Source organism: Bemisia tabaci, chromosome 1 (genome assembly GCF_918797505.1).
Source record: "Bemisia tabaci chromosome 1, PGI_BMITA_v3".
NCBI classification, from domain to species: Eukaryota; Metazoa; Arthropoda; class Insecta; order Hemiptera; family Aleyrodidae; genus Bemisia; species Bemisia tabaci.
In genome coordinates this window covers 28,165,456-28,182,449 of record NC_092793.1, presented here as the reverse complement: position 1 = coordinate 28,182,449, position 16,994 = coordinate 28,165,456, and the positions used below count along the sequence as shown (strand labels likewise).

Genomic DNA, 16,994 nt, shown 5'->3' with positions numbered 1-16,994 from the left:
CTAAAATCGGCACAGTGTTTCAAATTGCCATTAGGAGTTGACGCATGCGGATTCAACGTTTGATTAAAATTGGTAAAATACCGCGCAAAATTTATCACATTGTTCAACAAAAATGCAGTGATAAAATTTACTGACACCAAAATATTTCGAACGCTTGTTTCGCTCGAGGTTTGCAAGATATTCCAGATTTCACTAATAAACGCATGTAGTTTTCTACAAAATTGCACGGCGCATTATACCGTTATCGTTGACGTGAGCTGTCCATGCGGGAGAAAAAATGGGACAAAGCCTGGCTGGGCAAAGGACAAACATTCGATCGAAGGGAATAAATCTTTGTCAGGTTAATGAAAGAAAAAAATCGATCCGAGGTGACAAGAATCGGATTACGCCACCAAAAAGACACAAGAACTCAGGGATCTTTAGAGGCAAATATGTTGTTTGACTTGAAAGGGTAGCTCTCCCGGCTAAAATATATCGCCGGCATTTAAATTACAAATTTCCCCTCAGGAAGGGTATCTGCAATTCAAAAATATATGCCTCTGGACCATCGAGACGACAGACGCAGTTTTAAACTGAAAAGCCGACAGTGGCGAGTCTTGAAAGTTGGCAATGATGTTTTCCCTCCACTTACGAGTACATTCATTGGAAATATCGATTTAAGGCGAGGCACGCTGCCTTTTCGAGAATCGATTGTTTTACACACATTTATATGGAGGACGAACAGTGTTGCCAACTTTAAAGAATCGCCACTGAGGTGAAGCTTCGAGGATCAAAAGCTGCAATTTGCATCCCGCTGTCGAAAAGTTTAGCAGATGTTTTGATTTTTTAAAACTTGTAACCAAAATTACTTTTTGCGTAAAATTCCGCCATAATTTTCTCTCTGAAGTGTAGGAAATTCTTCAGAAAAGAAACAAATAGGGGCTCCTTGGCTGGCTCTTTGGTACTGAGGGGGGGGGGGGGCGTGTCGGAGGCAGAATACAACGGGGAGAGGAGAGAAAAATTAAGCCCCAATCCAACGTTTAAATCGAGCAAAAACATCCGAACGCCGCAGGCACGTAGTATTCCGGAGGGGGGCCTTAAATTCCCCTCCCCAAATAGCAAAAAAACAAGAGAGGACAGAAAAGTAGGAAGAAATTGATTCACTCCCAGCTATCTCCCTCCGGCAACCTGCCAGCTGAGCCCCCCCCCCCCCCCCCCCCCTCCAACAAAATCCTAGCTTCAGCTCGTGGTTCTTGTATGACCATGTGTTCCTCTTTTGGATAATTTTTTTGCTTTTATGTTCCTAAGTGGTATATATTACTGATTTAAGCCGGATAGCAGGCAGAGCAGGGTAATATTTTCTTCTTTTTTTTAAGAAACTGAAAAAAAGTAAGCGGTTTGGGAGAAGACACCAATTTTCAAAATCGAGGCACCACTGTTTTAGGTATATCCTGGCATCCTGAATACATCCATTTCTGCCCAAACTGCTGATTCGATTCGTTCGTGTAAATACTAATATTTTTTCTATTATTATATCTGTCACACAAATACTAGTCTACTTTTAGGAGCAAATCTATAATATTTCAAAATAAGACGGATGTAAAAATTCTCCCCGTGGTTGGTTTTGCGATGCAAAAAGAAAATGCAAAAATAAACCGAGAGCGAGAAATTGTGGTAATATCAGTTTAGATGGGTCATAAAGTTACACATAGGCTGGGTGACGTCACTAAAAAACGACCTTTCCTGTTTAAAAAGCGATGAGCGGAGCAATTGGGGTCGGCGACCGGGTGATTTTTTGACCCCTGTCAGAAGCAGAGCACGTCTTTGATAGGCCTACGGCATCAATCACTTGTTTGTCGATCGATACAATGTTCGATGTAGATCAGTAACTAGTTTACTTAGGAGAGCATCCTTCAAGAATTGAACGTATATGTAGTAGGATGTATCATCGTGAAACTCATAAGAATTTTCCTCCGATTCTTTCGTCTTCGGCCACTTTGGGCTCCTGGAAATGCTCGACGTTTCAACCGAATATCTGAGGAACCCTTAAACCATTTGAAAATGCTTCACTGAAAGAAAAACACCGGCCGTGGAAGCCGTACTTACGGGCTACAAAGACATACCGTCCGCGTTCCAGGCTCAGAGGCCGAAAGTTCCGAGCGGAGCAACCGGAGAAGTCGAAGCTACGGCTACAGCACCCGGAACTTTCGGCCTCTGAGCCCGAAACCGTGATATGTCTATATGCTCATAGCTTTTTTTCCGTGTCTCAATAGTGTGACAGTTGCTTTCGGTATAAAACTCATAACTTGCTGAATATTTCCTGTTTTCCTAAATGGCAACACAGTCCCTCGTGGGTTTTGGCCTCAATAACGATTTTTCACCACTCGATCCTATCTTTAATCCTCTCTGTTCGTCTTTTGTTCTCAAGTCCTTTCGCATGCTTTAGGCCCATCTTATTGTAGACTTCCTCTTCTTCTTGGCACTGAAAATGTACTTTTAGTAATCTCCTTGGAATTCTGCTTTCGTCAGTTCTTTTGATTTGACCGAACCATTAGATAGGTTGGGCTTTAACGAGTCTGATAGTATATATATTGATGTCTCACGACTTAGTCGATTTCCATGTTATATCGAATTATTCATCTTTGCCGCTTTGACTCTCTGATGATTCTTTGCTCAACTATCCACAGCATATTTTGGTCGTTAGCTGTTGGGGCGCCTCTTTATGGTACGGCTGATCTAATGAGTGTCTAGTTTACCGAACTTAGTCCCCCGTGACGAAAGCTTGCTTTTAATCAGCTTCAGATTTGCGGCGTTAGCTACATTTTCAGACTGTACTTACCCTGTTTTTGATCGCCGTCATGTTTTGGCCTCTTTATTCAGAAAATTGCCGAGATATTTTAAAAACTACTACCTAGTACCTGAAAACTAGTTCAAACTTGGCTCGTCCAATTTCTAGATCTTGCGGTTCCTTTGTTGCTTCCAATGCTGATATAACCATGAGTTTTTTCTCGGCTTGTGAAGGACAATTAAAGACCCAAGCTTCTGGTCTTTTTTTAAATTATTTGTGAAATTCGATAAGTTTTTCCCTAGGTTTTGTTATGATGGCAATTTCATCAGTATAAGCGCAAACCTGACTGTGCGCGTTGAAGATTTTCCCTCTTTTCATGACATGTTACAATGTTACATAGCCAAGTGGGGAGTAATCAAAAATTGCGCGGAGTGTAGACCGTTCCACCGTTTCACACCCTCATCAAACTCGAAAGCTTTGCATCTCTAACTCCCATGTTTTACTTGAGATTTTCGCACCTTCCGTGTTGCAAAATAATTACGTAAGACAAACTCGACGGCTCAAGCAATACAGGCAAAAGTGTGCCTGGGTTGATACTTTGGAAAACGCATAATATCCCTTTCCAATACAGCTTGGATTCTGGTTATTTTAGTCTTTGGCTCCATGAAAATATTCACCGAAGTACGGACCCTTTGGCGGAATCTGCTACCCATGATCCCCTGGAAATTAGGGAGTTTACCGTCCAGCTAACTATACTCCTTCTAGATGGGGGTAAGTAAAATGTCTTTTGCTTCATTTCAATTATTTTTCTGATGTGTCTGCTCATCACAATCCAGTTTTTTTTCCCCTCACGTTAAAGTGACTACATGTTTTCCTTTCATTTTCTGTTCCAGGTATGTCTCTAAATCAGTTCTATATATCTCAAAACGATCTACTGAAAAGAAATTATGTTCTGGCTCATCTATAGAGTGGGATTCACAAAAAGAACGAACGCGGGATGCCCGAAGCAATTGAAGTTAAAATTATGGCACCTACCCGAAAAACAAACTAACATGAAAGTAAGTAGAAGGAACGGAAATTAAGTCGCAATATCCAACGTACTTATACCAGAGTCATGAGACCCTCCACTACTGGCCACTTGGCGACAGGTGGAAACTTCTGCTTTCAACACTTCCTTATGGATAAATGTATTGGAGCAACAGTAATCTTACCTACTAGGTGGAAGATGAGCTTTGGGTGATATAATGAGCCAAACAAGTTTACCAAACTTCGGTATGTTTGCCAAATAAAATACCACACATGTTGTTCAACATCCACCCAGTAGGTAAGTCAAAAGTTGAATGTTGGAGTTCTGAAAGTAAAAGCTTCCACCACCGCTACGATACCAATGGAGGTGGGCCCAGGGCCGGATTAAGGGGGTGGCCACATGGGCCGCGGCCCATGGCGGCAAATTTATAGGGGGTGGCAAATTTTGCAATTTTTTTAAATGTAGATATAAAGAAAAAATTGGATATAGAAAAAAAAAAATACTAACGAGAAAAGGCGACAAAATCTCTCATTTCCTGAGAGTATAGTAATTTCTAATTTTGTCGTCTTTCAGTGACACAAGAGACAGCACCGAGTATCAATTAGTCGAGTTAAGAGAGAAACCAAACACGCAATTTGACCTGGAACGGCGCGACTTAGAGAGAAATGATGACGAGGACTTAAGATGAAAAGGAGAAACCCTCGGCGTGGCGATCAGCATTTAACATATATTAGCGCCTACAAGACTGCACGAATACTTCGCGCATTGCATCAAACACAGTGCAGTCATTGCGGTCAGCGTGAAACGGATAGCGCCTACAAGAATGCATGAATACTTCACGCATTGCGGCAAACACAGTGCGATCAGCGTGAAACACATAGCGCCTACAAGACTGCGTGGATACTTCACGCATTGCGCCAATCACGGCGCGGTCTGCGCGGTCTGCGCGGCGGCGCGGCGGCAGAAGTTAAACACATTTATGTTTGTTCTTTCATAATTTTTTCGTTCATTTCTTATGAATGGAAGGCCTTGTCCACACAGAGATAGGTTTACGAAACTTAACTTTCGCGCAAAGTTCCGTGAACTTTTGCTAGTAGTGTTGCCAGGGCTTTCCCAAAAAATGTGTTCAACACGAGTAAACGCGTCTTATGCACCCTTCCCCCGCTGGCACGTTCATTAGATGGTTTTTTTAATGTTTCAAAACGAATGAGAAGGGGGCGGCAAAATACAGACGGCCCATGGGCGGCAAGTAGGTAAATCCGGCCCTGGGCGGGCCTCTTGTCTCTGACTTACACTCACGATATTATGACATGTATCCTTTTTGATTATTTATATTATTACAAGTATATTACTGCCACAAGAAATTGTCATTGAACGATTGGAAAAAGTTTAAAAAAAAAAAAAAACAAATCAAGAAACATTAGGTATCAGTTACGACCGTCACTATGAACGGCAATATTCGGGCCCGAGGACGCACTTATGTGTTTCATTAAAATTTAACCACGACGTTGCTACTAAGTCAATGGAGGTTTTACTTTCCCACGTTTGGCAAATTCCACCTTTGTTTTTATTTATTTATTTTTTGCCACAGCACTTAATTTTCGCCGTAAACACGACCACTCCCTCGAATGGGAGTGGACTTGAACCTTCCGAACATCGCGACAACCGTATTACGGAGTGGGAAATTTGACTTGGCAGGTGGTCGTATAGCTTGTCGTCCTCAAGATACTCGCGTCCGGCATTTGCCGAACATGATTTGGCGCCCCCATAACGAGAGCAGTGGAGTCGCCCGGAGGGAGCCGAGTCCCATAATCACGACCTAATTCGTGAAAAGAGGACATTCGTCATTCGCTGCTCCGACAAACAACGGGCCTCACGAGGCGGCGACGCGACGTGCACCACTCCGCTCCGCCGCGCTACGTTCACGTCGCGTCGCGTCGTCGTCAGTCAAAAAAACCACACGACGCGACGCGACGTTACTCTCCACTCCGATCGACGGGCACCCAAGCAGCATCATTTTAAAGGAGCTACCATAGAGTACATAGAGTCGTAATGTAAATGGGAGAGCTGGCGCCATGTTCTGCTCGACGAATTCCGAGCCCGGTGTGCGCCGAGTTCGGGTCGCTTTTTCGATACATTTTCGATCCAAAATGGCGGTGTGGAATACGTGGTAATTCCTATCTCCTTTGTTGTTGTTGTTATTGTCATCGGATGGCCGGTACCCGTGTATCGCAAACAATCGATTATGTATCGAAAAAGTGACCCGGCGTCACACAGGAGTCTCGGAATTCGGGACATGGAAAATGCTTAAAAGTGGCGCCAGCTCTCCCACTTACATTACGACTCTATGTACTCTATGGGAGCTACACTGCCGTGCTAAGGAAGAATGCCGTATAAGCCTTCAGACGTTGCCAAGTTTCCTCCGATAAAAACCAAAATTACTAGGAAAATTGTGAATATTATTTTCTCAAATTTTCGAACAGTTTGGTGCACAATTTAATCTAAAATATCTGAAAATGTCAAGGAAAAATACGCATGAATTTTTTCAAAAGTTTTGAAAACTGCTGAATTAACGATTGCTGCGCCTAACTCGCTCACGTTGCCTATCGAAATATTGAAGGCGAACTGGTCGGAACGAGTGAGAAGCGATGTGAGTGAAGTACGAAGTAGATACAGCCATGAATAAGTGAAGTGAACGTGGCCGAAATGCGGCGAGCAACTATTACTGCTCCAAAGCCGTTCAAGTTGCCTATCGAGATATTGAAGGCGAATTGGTTTTAGCGAGTGAGAAACAATGTGAGAACAACATGATATCCATCCTGCACGGTCAAAACGCTCGTCCCCTTTCAAAGTTTTAAGTGCAAGTGATTGAAATTCGTAACATATTAATTTTATGTAACGTACAACGTAGATTCGCCTCTTGTTCGGTGGTTCATTAATTCTTTGGAAGACCTGCAAATAACGCTTGTATCGTATAGCACGTTAAAAGTGATATCGTGCACGACGTCATGTCCGGGCAGTTAGTGTGGTATGGACATGTTCAAAGAACGTCGCCCAAACAATTTTTGGATTGGTATCACCCGAGCTAAGGCGACGGGGACGTTCCACGACGAAGAAGTGTTGCGTTGTCAGTTGCCCGATAACCTTTGAGAAGATGGGCACTTGTGGCGTTTGGGTGTCGCAGAACGCCAGAGTGTGTTGTAGGAGCGACTGTATGTATCGTACGCAGAGCGTTGAAAATGCGTCGTTCACAATCCCGGTCACTATGACCGTCTTGGACCGGTGTGCAGAGCAACCATAATCGGCTTGGCGGTGAACGTGTTAATCAGTCACAAACGTACGGTTTTCCACCTATGATTTGCAACAGACTCCTTCGTATGTATGTACAGTACGAAGCGGATATGAAGAGCGGATCAGTCGCAATCAACAAGAGACGCCCGTTGAGACGGCCGCCGCGCCCGTGATCAGGCCTAATTCGTGGAGTGACGTCACGCGGGTCGAGGCACATCATAGCATTGACCGCTTGACCCCCCGTCGGGCAAATCTCGCGCATTATGCTAATCGGCGGCTCAATGCCTAAATAGGCTGTACCCAAATTCGTCCGACTTCAATTCCCTTTTGTATCACTTTACTCGGCAGCCATTCCGCCAGACGACTCCATGATCCACGACCGCCCTCCGTTCCCACGGACGGCCGGACACGACCGGCAGTTCCATTTTTCACCGTTAAGGGAGCTCATAGTCCCGTCACATGCACTGGAAAAAAAACACATTGTATCTAGAGTCCAGACTCTTGAAAACATCGACAAGGAAAAATACTCTTGATTCAATCAGAATCTAGCTTAAATCAAGAGCCAAGCCTCCTAATTTAAGCGGATGTCGTTTTGATTCAAGCAAAAATCCGATTGAATCAATAGTATTTTTTCTTGTTGATGTTTTCAAGAGTCTGGACTCTAGAACTAATGTGTTTTTTTTTCCAGTGTGAGTAATACGACCGAGTCTGCGAATTGGACTATATATTCCAAGTAGAGACTACTATTTCTGGCCCATCCCAGAAGCAGCACATTTGCTCTTAGTTTCCTCGCGTGGATATGTGCTTTCGTGAGTGAGCCAGAAATAATAATTCCCAGGCAAATAGTGTAATCTAAATAAAGATGCCTTGATGGAATAACTATTAGATAAGCACACCAATGCTTAGAGGCGGTAATTTTCAATATTTTGGCTAAGATAACAGCCCAAGTATTCCAAAAATTCTTTAATAACTTCTAATTCATAATTTTTCTCATATTTCCCGTCGCCGTTTCCAAGATCGTATTCGATAGTGGTTCGATGTATCGTTTGGTTCACAACAATGGAACTTAACCTCCAACCAAAATTTTAGGATTTAAGTAGGAAAAGCTGAAAATATGAAAATTCCTAACAATTTCACTGTACATTGCCATTTTGTAGTCTCAAGAATCGAAAATCTATCACAAAAAACCCGCGTTCCCTCAGATTACTCAATTGACTTGTAAGGCTACATTCATACAGGGTTATTCAAAAGTTACGCACCACTGGCCATAACTTTAGTTCTAATTATGATATCGATTTGCGGTTTGTGGCGTCCTTCCTCATATCGAGGGGGAAACTTTTTGAGGTACTTCCCACTTCTTCACCCCCCCAGGGGAGGGGGGGGGGGGGCAACTCAAAAATTTCAAATGGCAACCCCCATCATGTGATACATCGTTAGAAAGAGCATGAAAAAAGAAAATTTTTGGCGCAAACCCGAAGTCGATCTGACCCCCCTATCAAAAGTTAGGGGGGTCCAAAGGTTATTTAGGGGGTCCGTACCTTCATTTTTTAGAGTAGCTTCGGCGGCTCTTAGACATACCGTTTCTCTTTTCAAAGAGTCCTTGAATACTCCAGGTCTGATACCGAAGTCTTCATATTGCCCCCGGGCCACCACAGCCCCCCCGTAGGGGGGGATGGGCCTGTTACAATGAAACATTGCATTAAAATGCGGAAAGTCACAGAAGAGCTTCAAACTTAGCATCAAATCCGAGTGGAACTTCTTGCCAATGTTAACGCAAACGCAGCCTGCGACTTTAAAGTGAGTTTTCAAAACTCTTAGCCCCCTGCCCCCCTCATTTTTGGTTGCAGAGCGGGTAAAAACCGGAAATTCACTACAATAAGCCGGAACTAATGTCCAACTTGAGAAGGACCCTTGAAACGTTGCGATCAGTCGGAGCATTGAAATACAGGGACTGCCGCCCCTTAAAGTACGGAAACATCCATAAAACCCCGCTGCCCCCCTCATTTTTTGTTGCGGAGCGGGTAAAACCGGGAAAATCGCCAGAAATGATGCCCGAAACTACTGTCCAACTTGACGCGGACCCTTGAAACGTTGCGCCCAGTCGGAGAACTGCAATATAGGGACTGCCGCCCACTTTAGGGACGGAAACATCCATAAAACCCCCGCTGCACCCCTCTTTTTTCGTTGCAGAGCTGATAAGAACCGGGAAATTCGCCAAAAATGATGCCCCGGTTCCTATAACAGCCCCGCAATGAAAAATGAGGGGGCAGCGAAGGGTTTTATGGATGATTCCATCCTTAAAGTGAGTCTCATTTTTTAGAGTAGCTTCGGCGGCTCTTAGACATACCGTTTCTCTTTTCAAAGAGTCCTTGAATACTCCAGGTCTGATACCGAAGTCTTCATATTGCCCCCGGGCCACCACAGCCCCCCCCGTAGGGGGGGATGGGCCTGTTACAATGAAACATTGCATTAAAATGCGGAAAGTCACAGAAGAGCTTCAAACTTAGCATCAAATCCGAGTGGAACTTCTTGCCAATGTTAACGCAAACGCAGCCTGCGACTTTAAAGTGAGTTTTCAAAACTCTTAGCCCCCTGCCCCCCTCATTTTTGGTTGCAGAGCGGGTAAAAACCGGAAAATTCGCCAAAAATGATGCCCCGGTTCCTATAACAGCCCCGCAATGAAAAATGAGGGGGGCAGCGAAGGGTTTTATGGATGATTCCATCCTTAAAGTGGGCGGCAGTCCCTATATTGCAGTTCTCCGACTGGGCGCACAACGTTTCAAGGGTCCGCGTCAAGTTGGACAGTAGTTTCGGGCATCATTTCTGGCGATTTTCCCGGTTTTTACCCGCTCCGCAACAAAAAATGAGGGGGGCAGCGGGCGTTTTATGGATGTTTCCGTACTTTAAGGGGGCGGCAGTCCCTGTATTTCAATGCTCCGACTGATCGCAACGTTTCAAGGGTCCTTCTCAAGTTGGACATTAGTTCCGGCTTATTTGTAGTGAATTTTCCGGTTTTTACCCGCTCTGCAACCAAAAATGAGGGGGGCAGGGGGCTAAGAGTTTTGAAAACTCACTTTAAAGTCGCAGGCTGCGTTTGCGTTAACATTGGCAAGAAGTTCCACTCGGATTTGATGCTAAGTTTGAAGCTCTTCTGTGACTTTCCGCATTTTAATGCAATGTTTCATTGTAACAGGCCCATCCCCCCTACGGGGGGGCTGTGGTGGCCCGGGGGCAATATGAAGACTTCGGTATCAGACCTGGAGTATTCAAGGACTCTTTGAAAAGAGAAACGGTATGTCTAAGAGCCGCCGAAGCTACTCTAAAAAATGAGACTCACTTTAAGGATGGAATCATCCATAAAACCCTTCGCTGCCCCCCTCATTTTTCATTGCGGGGCTGTTATAGGAACCGGGGCATCATTTTTGGCGAATTTCCCGGTTCTTATCAGCTCTGCAACGAAAAAAGAGGGGTGCAGCGGGGGTTTTATGGATGTTTCCGTCCCTAAAGTGGGCGGCAGTCCCTATATTGCAGTTCTCCGACTGGGCGCAACGTTTCAAGGGTCCGCGTCAAGTTGGACAGTAGTTTCGGGCATCATTTCTGGCGATTTTCCCGGTTTTTACCCGCTCCGCAACAAAAAATGAGGGGGGCAGCGGGGGTTTTATGGATGTTTCCGTACTTTAAGGGGGCGGCAGTCCCTGTATTTCAATGCTCCGACTGATCGCAACGTTTCAAGGGTCCTTCTCAAGTTGGACATTAGTTCCGGCTTATTTGTAGTGAATTTCCCGGTTTTTACCCGCTCTGCAACCAAAAATGAGGGGGGCAGGGGGCTAAGAGTTTTGAAAACTCACTTTAAAGTCGCAGGCTGCGTTTGCGTTAACATTGGCAAGAAGTTCCACTCGGATTTGATGCTAAGTTTGAAGCTCTTCTGTGACTTTCCGCATTTTAATGCAATGTTTCATTGTAACAGGCCCATCCCCCCCTACGGGGGGGGCTGTGGTGGCCCGGGGGCAATATGAAGACTTCGGTATCAGACCTGGAGTATTCAAGGACTCTTTGAAAAGAGAAACGGTATGTCTAAGAGCCGCCGAAGCTACTCTAAAAAATGAGACTCACTTTAAGGATGGAATCATCCATAAAACCCTTCGCTGCCCCCCTCATTTTTCATTGCGGGGCTGTTATAGGAACCGGGGCATCATTTTTGGCGAATTTCCCGGTTCTTATCAGCTCTGCAACGAAAAAAGAGGGTGCAGCGGGGGTTTTATGGATGTTTCCGTCCCTAAAGTGGGCGGCAGTCCCTATATTGCAGTTCTCCGACTGGGCGCAACGTTTCAAGGGTCCGCGTCAAGTTGGACAGTAGTTTCGGGCATCATTTCTGGCGATTTTCCCGGTTTTTACCCGCTCCGCAACAAAAAATGAGGGGGGCAGCGGGGGTTTTATGGATGTTTCCGTACTTTAAGGGGGCGGCAGTCCCTGTATTTCAATGCTCCGACTGATCGCAACGTTTCAAGGGTCCTTCTCAAGTTGGACATTAGTTCCGGCTTATTTGTAGTGAATTTCCCGGTTTTTACCCGCTCTGCAACCAAAAATGAGGGGGGCAGGGGGCTAAGAGTTTTGAAAACTCACTTTAAAGTCGCAGGCTGCGTTTGCGTTAACATTGGCAAGAAGTTCCACTCGGATTTGATGCTAAGTTTGAAGCTCTTCTGTGACTTTCCGCATTTTAATGCAATGTTTCATTGTAACAGGCCCATCCCCCCTACGGGGGGGCTGTGGTGGCCGGGGGCAATATGAAGACTTCGGTATCAGACCTGGAGTATTCAAGGACTCTTTGAAAAGAGAAACGGTATGTCTAAGAGCCGCCGAAGCTACTCTAAAAAATGAAGGTACGGACCCCCTAAATAACCTTTGGACCCCCCTAACTTTTGATAGGGGGGTCAGATCGACTTCGGGTTTGCGCCAAAAATTTTCTTTTTTCATGCTCTTTCTAACGATGTATCACATGATGGGGGTTGCCATTTGAAATTTTTGAGTTGCCCCCCCGCCCCCCCTCCCCCTGGGGTGGTGAAGAAGTGGGAAGTACCTCAAAAAGTTTCCCCCTCGATATGAGGAAGGACGCCACAAACCGCAAATCGATATCATAATTAGAACTAAAGTTATGGCCAGTGGTGCGTAACTTTTGAATAACCCTGTATGTTGAACCAATGGATATCGATACAATCTCACCTGTTTGGTGTATCGACGTATGGATGCATGTATCGTTTTATGGATCGTATCCAATCCATTATCTGGCTGGAGGCAAGACCTCGGACATGAGCCCCGTGGCCACACCTCTAATAACGAGCAACGGGGCTGGGCTCTCTAATGCGATGGTCGGTGCAGAGAAGATGCCCGGGTCCCTTGGTGTGGGATGCGTCGGTTATGCTTGATGAATCATAACCTCAAAGCAGTCGTCACCGGGACAGGGAGAGCGCGCATTGCTAGCATGCAGGGGAATAACCTCGAATGACATTAAAATGCCGGCCACGCGGCCTCGTGTCCGGCCAACATCTTGCGTTGCCGTAATAAATTGCACTATTTCCTAATCGCAAAAGCTCTGGCTTCAGCTCAGGAACTTTTCTCCCCGGCTCCAAGCTCTCGGTAAAGCTTGCCAGTCTCTAGATGGCCTCACCGACTCCATCAAGGCCAACTCCCACCAGTAAGAGATAGAAAGAAAAGAGAGCCCACCTGCAGCCGGCTGATTATTGAAATTGATAGGTAGAGCTAGAGTACCTGTATAGCGAGAGTATAGACGGATGTGAAACTCCGAAAATCCATCAGGCCTTCACCGATGCCTCCGCGAATAAAGTTAGGGCCCAGAAATGCAGCCAACCTATGAATTTCAATTATCCAGAGCGATTTACTAATACAATTGTTACGAGCCATCGTTTATAAAGCACGTATTTGACTTAGTTTTTGCATAAATTTACTCATTTTTGCGGAAGAACGCTCATTTATATACATTCTTAGCCATCTTGGTTAGAAGTGGAATCTGCAGACTGGCAGTGAAATTTTGTGCGCTAGAAGTTGGTTAGAAGGGTGGCTGCACTTTTGGGCCCTAAGCCCTCCATGAAGCGATCTGTCCATACTCTCGCTATATAGGTACTCTAGGTAGAGCGATAGTCAAAGAAGACATAGGAAGTATAGAGCGATCCTACTGATTGAATTGGGTGGCTCTTATAGACCAAGGGGGTAATGATGAACTAACTATAGGGTCTGTTGTGGGCGGCCGTTATTTAGTCTATTACCTACCTCCTTTGTCCATTGCGACCATCCGCTCTCACCAATAGGATCCCTCCATATCTCTTTCGTCTGTCATGTCTATAGCTTTGTCTATCAATTTCAATAATTGGTCCGCCGTTCCTGAAAATCCAAGTGGGTTGAAGCTAACTCATCGAGACCTACTCTGATCTTTTCAAACAAGCCTTTGGAAGTTGAAATTTACGACTTAAAATTGAGGACTTCTTCGGTGAAAGGGTGTAGATGAAACTTGCAATACTGCTAAGATTGTGGAATTTTTACAGCGTTTGCGACAGATGAAATTCATTCACTCTATCACAGTCGACTTACTGTCTCATAATAGTGAGAAAAACTCGGGGCAAATTCAGTTGAAACTCATATAGCAGAACTGCCGGATGAGTTATTTACAACTAGAGAACTATACGTTGCACAATCTAAGCAGCATTGGAAGTCTTATACGCCCTTTTACTGGAAAATGCCTCTATTGAAAAAATAAGCGGAAGGCTAACCTATACCAGTGCACGATGTTATTTAGGATGGTAAATTTTATTTTTCATAAAGTACTGTGAATGCATTTGGCCCATTTTTCAAGTTGTATAAAAGAGTATAGAAAATAAAGTAAATGTCTAGATTCTAAATTCACCACAAACGGTTAAATATACAAAGCACTACGGACGTCAAGTCAAGAATAAAATTAAAGACAAGTAAAATTCAAAGCAACGGGTGCTCGCGGAGTGAGCTGATTGCAGACGGTCAGGTGACTTCAATACATATGATAACAACAGAGGGCTGGATTGATAAAAGCAGAGACAGTTTCACACTGCTTAGGCAGAGCATAGCACAAACCAATCAGTGGGCCCGCACTTTTTCGAATGTCTAATTAATTGCGGGGCAAGGAGTACGGACATTAGGGTATTACTAAGGACTGCTTTCCGCATTTCTGCACTCTCAAGGACATTAAGCAACTGGTCATCATTCGCTGAGAATAAACTTTTAAATTATTTATGTATGTAATAATATAGTGCGATAAATATTATCTGGATTCTATTTTGCAAAAAGGAACCAAGAGGATTCCAATGTTGCTAAGATTGTGCAACTTCTTTTGTCTTGAAGGAAAAACTCTCATCATCTATGAACATTTTCTATTCTACTCGCTAAAACCTGTAAATTCAAGACAAAATTACCGTATAAATTTCATGTTTTTGCATGATTTCAGTAGTTTTATTGCAAAGGGTGAAGTTGCACAATCTCAGCAACATGGCATTGCTCCTGGTTCCTTTTTGCAAAATGCAATCCATCTATCATCAGTATGTTGAAATACCTGGGAATTAGTATCTTTACAATGCTCTTTGAATCTGGCTTTGAAATTCTCGGAAGTTCTCCCTGTATATGTTCGTATATTCCCCCTCAGGTGCCTTATGTAATTTGGTCGTGTTATTTGTAGAGGGGCTTGATCGCCGAAAGTCAAGTAAAAAACATAATTTTTAGGAATATATTTACCAGACACTTTATTGTGCTGTAGCTTCGCGAATGCACCCAGAAAATCTTATACATGTATTTACACTTGTGATGTTAAACATTTTCTGTCGCATTTCATTTTTTCTACAGACAAATGATCATCGGTTTTTCTTTTTCAAATTCAGTGCGATTCATCAAGTCTATTTGTTGAAACTTTCGCACTTGAATTAAAAATTCTTTAGTGATCCAAAGGGAAAAACAAAAACAAAAATCCACACAAAGGACCCTCTCATTAAAGTAGGTTGAAGGAAACTCTACATATCATGCTCATTGTCAGATACGTAATTCGAGGGCCGGCAACGTTGTAATGCATTTAAATAATGCATTTCTTGGAAAATTGACAATGTCGCGATGAAAACACGTAGTGATTTACTTCATCGGCACAATAGATAACGCTTTAATTAAGTTACAATGTAAGAGAAGCAATTAAAGCTTCAGTCAAAGTAGCGTGCAAGGAATATCATACAAAGTTCATTATAACGCCTGGATGCAACTATTTGTACTCTATGGATGTCCGTGTTGCATACGCAAGGAATTGTAGGCGTTTTGACTTCAGACGGAAAGCCGACGTCATCAATATGCCTGTCCGACAACGCCATCGATAGAAGTTTGTGATAACGTCATTACTGAACGTTCCCAATTTTGACAGAAATGACTAGATTTGATCGGAATGACCGAATGGTTTCCGTGATAGTGCTTCATTGGCAACCCTGTTGCCAACGTAATTCCAAGCTTCTCCAAAGAGAAAACAAAACAATTGGAACTCATCGGTAAAACCAAGTGAGCTTTACAAGAATTCATTGAAAATCATGTTAACAATGCATTCAAAAAAAAAAGGAGACAAAAATTAGAGATGTGCTCATCACAAATTAAGAAAATAAAGGAAGTGGGTTGGGCCGCAAAGCGGCTAGGGGGCGAACCTCCTTGTATACAACTGTTCGTGTTAAGGAGATATCATTGGAATATCAACGAAGAATTGAAAGCATTCTGCCATCATGGATTCATGGAGGAAGGCCTGCCGTTGGCGCCGCGGGAGAATCGGTGACTGCCTGGACTGTCAAAACGCCTTCAAATCCGTGCGTATGCAACATGGACATCCATGTAGCTCGAATAGTTGCATCTAAGAGTGAAAAAAATACTAGTATAGTATGCGTTGCATTCGACACTAATTTTCTTGTTTCTCTTACACTGTAGCTTATTTTCAGCGTTGCCTATTGTGCCTTTTAATGGTTTCTATGGCGACATTGTGATTTTTTTTTAATAACGCTTTAATTGTATAACAACTTTGCCGTCCCAAAATGTGGGCTACAGTCCCTACCTTCTCTGATAATCGAAGGTTGTGCGACGCACGAATAGCTCTGGCAGTTCTTATAATTTCTCAGGGTAGTATGAAAACATTTTCTCAGCAATTTTTCTAATTGGTTGATATATACTTATTCACTACGGCCGTTTCGAGCTAACCGCTCATCCTCGGGTGTTTAAAATTTAAACTAAAATCATATTACGTTTTCGAGATCGTGAGTCAGGTATTCACCGTTCGATTTTCGCGTCCGCGTTCGCGATGTGACTGATACCCTGGTGTTCGTCAGAGTCAATTATGCCAAAAGAAAGGTAAACGTCACTATACGTATACTGGTACAGGTAACCATCCCTCTGGCAAAATCGACTTTCAATTTGCTGTGTGAAATACAGCGTGAAGGAATGGTAAATTCTATCAATCTTTTTTTTCAGTGATGTCTCTCCTCCTCACCCCCCTTCATCTTGTAGTTGTAGTTCATCCTACTTATGTTTTTCTTCATCTCGTTTCCTCTTCTTTCTGTCCGAAAAAAAAAACTAATAAGTGTTCTAACCAACAGTGATTGTCCCAGTGTTGTAATGCAACTGCAGCCACACAAGATGGTCAAAAAAATTGAGCAAGAAATATAGCATTCAATACTTTGGTCGTTACGTTTTTCCTCCACAAAACCACTCTGCAATGCTGTCATGTTTAGCAGTATAATGACTATCAGTGCATGCATATTCGATGGCGTTGTTAAAAATCATAGTTTGTGTCTCTCATCACGGTTTTTGTTACTAAGAAGTACCCTGCGCTGGGATTGGCGGCTCGGATCGTACGCC

The 16,994-nt window shown here is 43.7% G+C and overlaps 1 protein-coding gene across 2 annotated transcripts in view; it reads left to right on the top strand.

The window, feature by feature from the left end:
* Oatp74D (Organic anion transporting polypeptide 74D) overlaps positions 1-16,994 on the top strand; it is a 73,370-nt gene that overhangs the window by 12,264 nt on the left and 44,112 nt on the right. The window contains exon 2 of one of the 2 annotated variants that reach the window (XM_072299254.1): positions 3,661-3,825. The exons of the other annotated variant lie outside the window; for it this stretch is intronic. The gene's annotated coding sequence lies outside the window, so the exon portion shown is untranslated. The remainder of the gene's footprint in view (positions 1-3,660; positions 3,826-16,994) is intronic. 2 annotated transcript variants of the gene reach the window in all.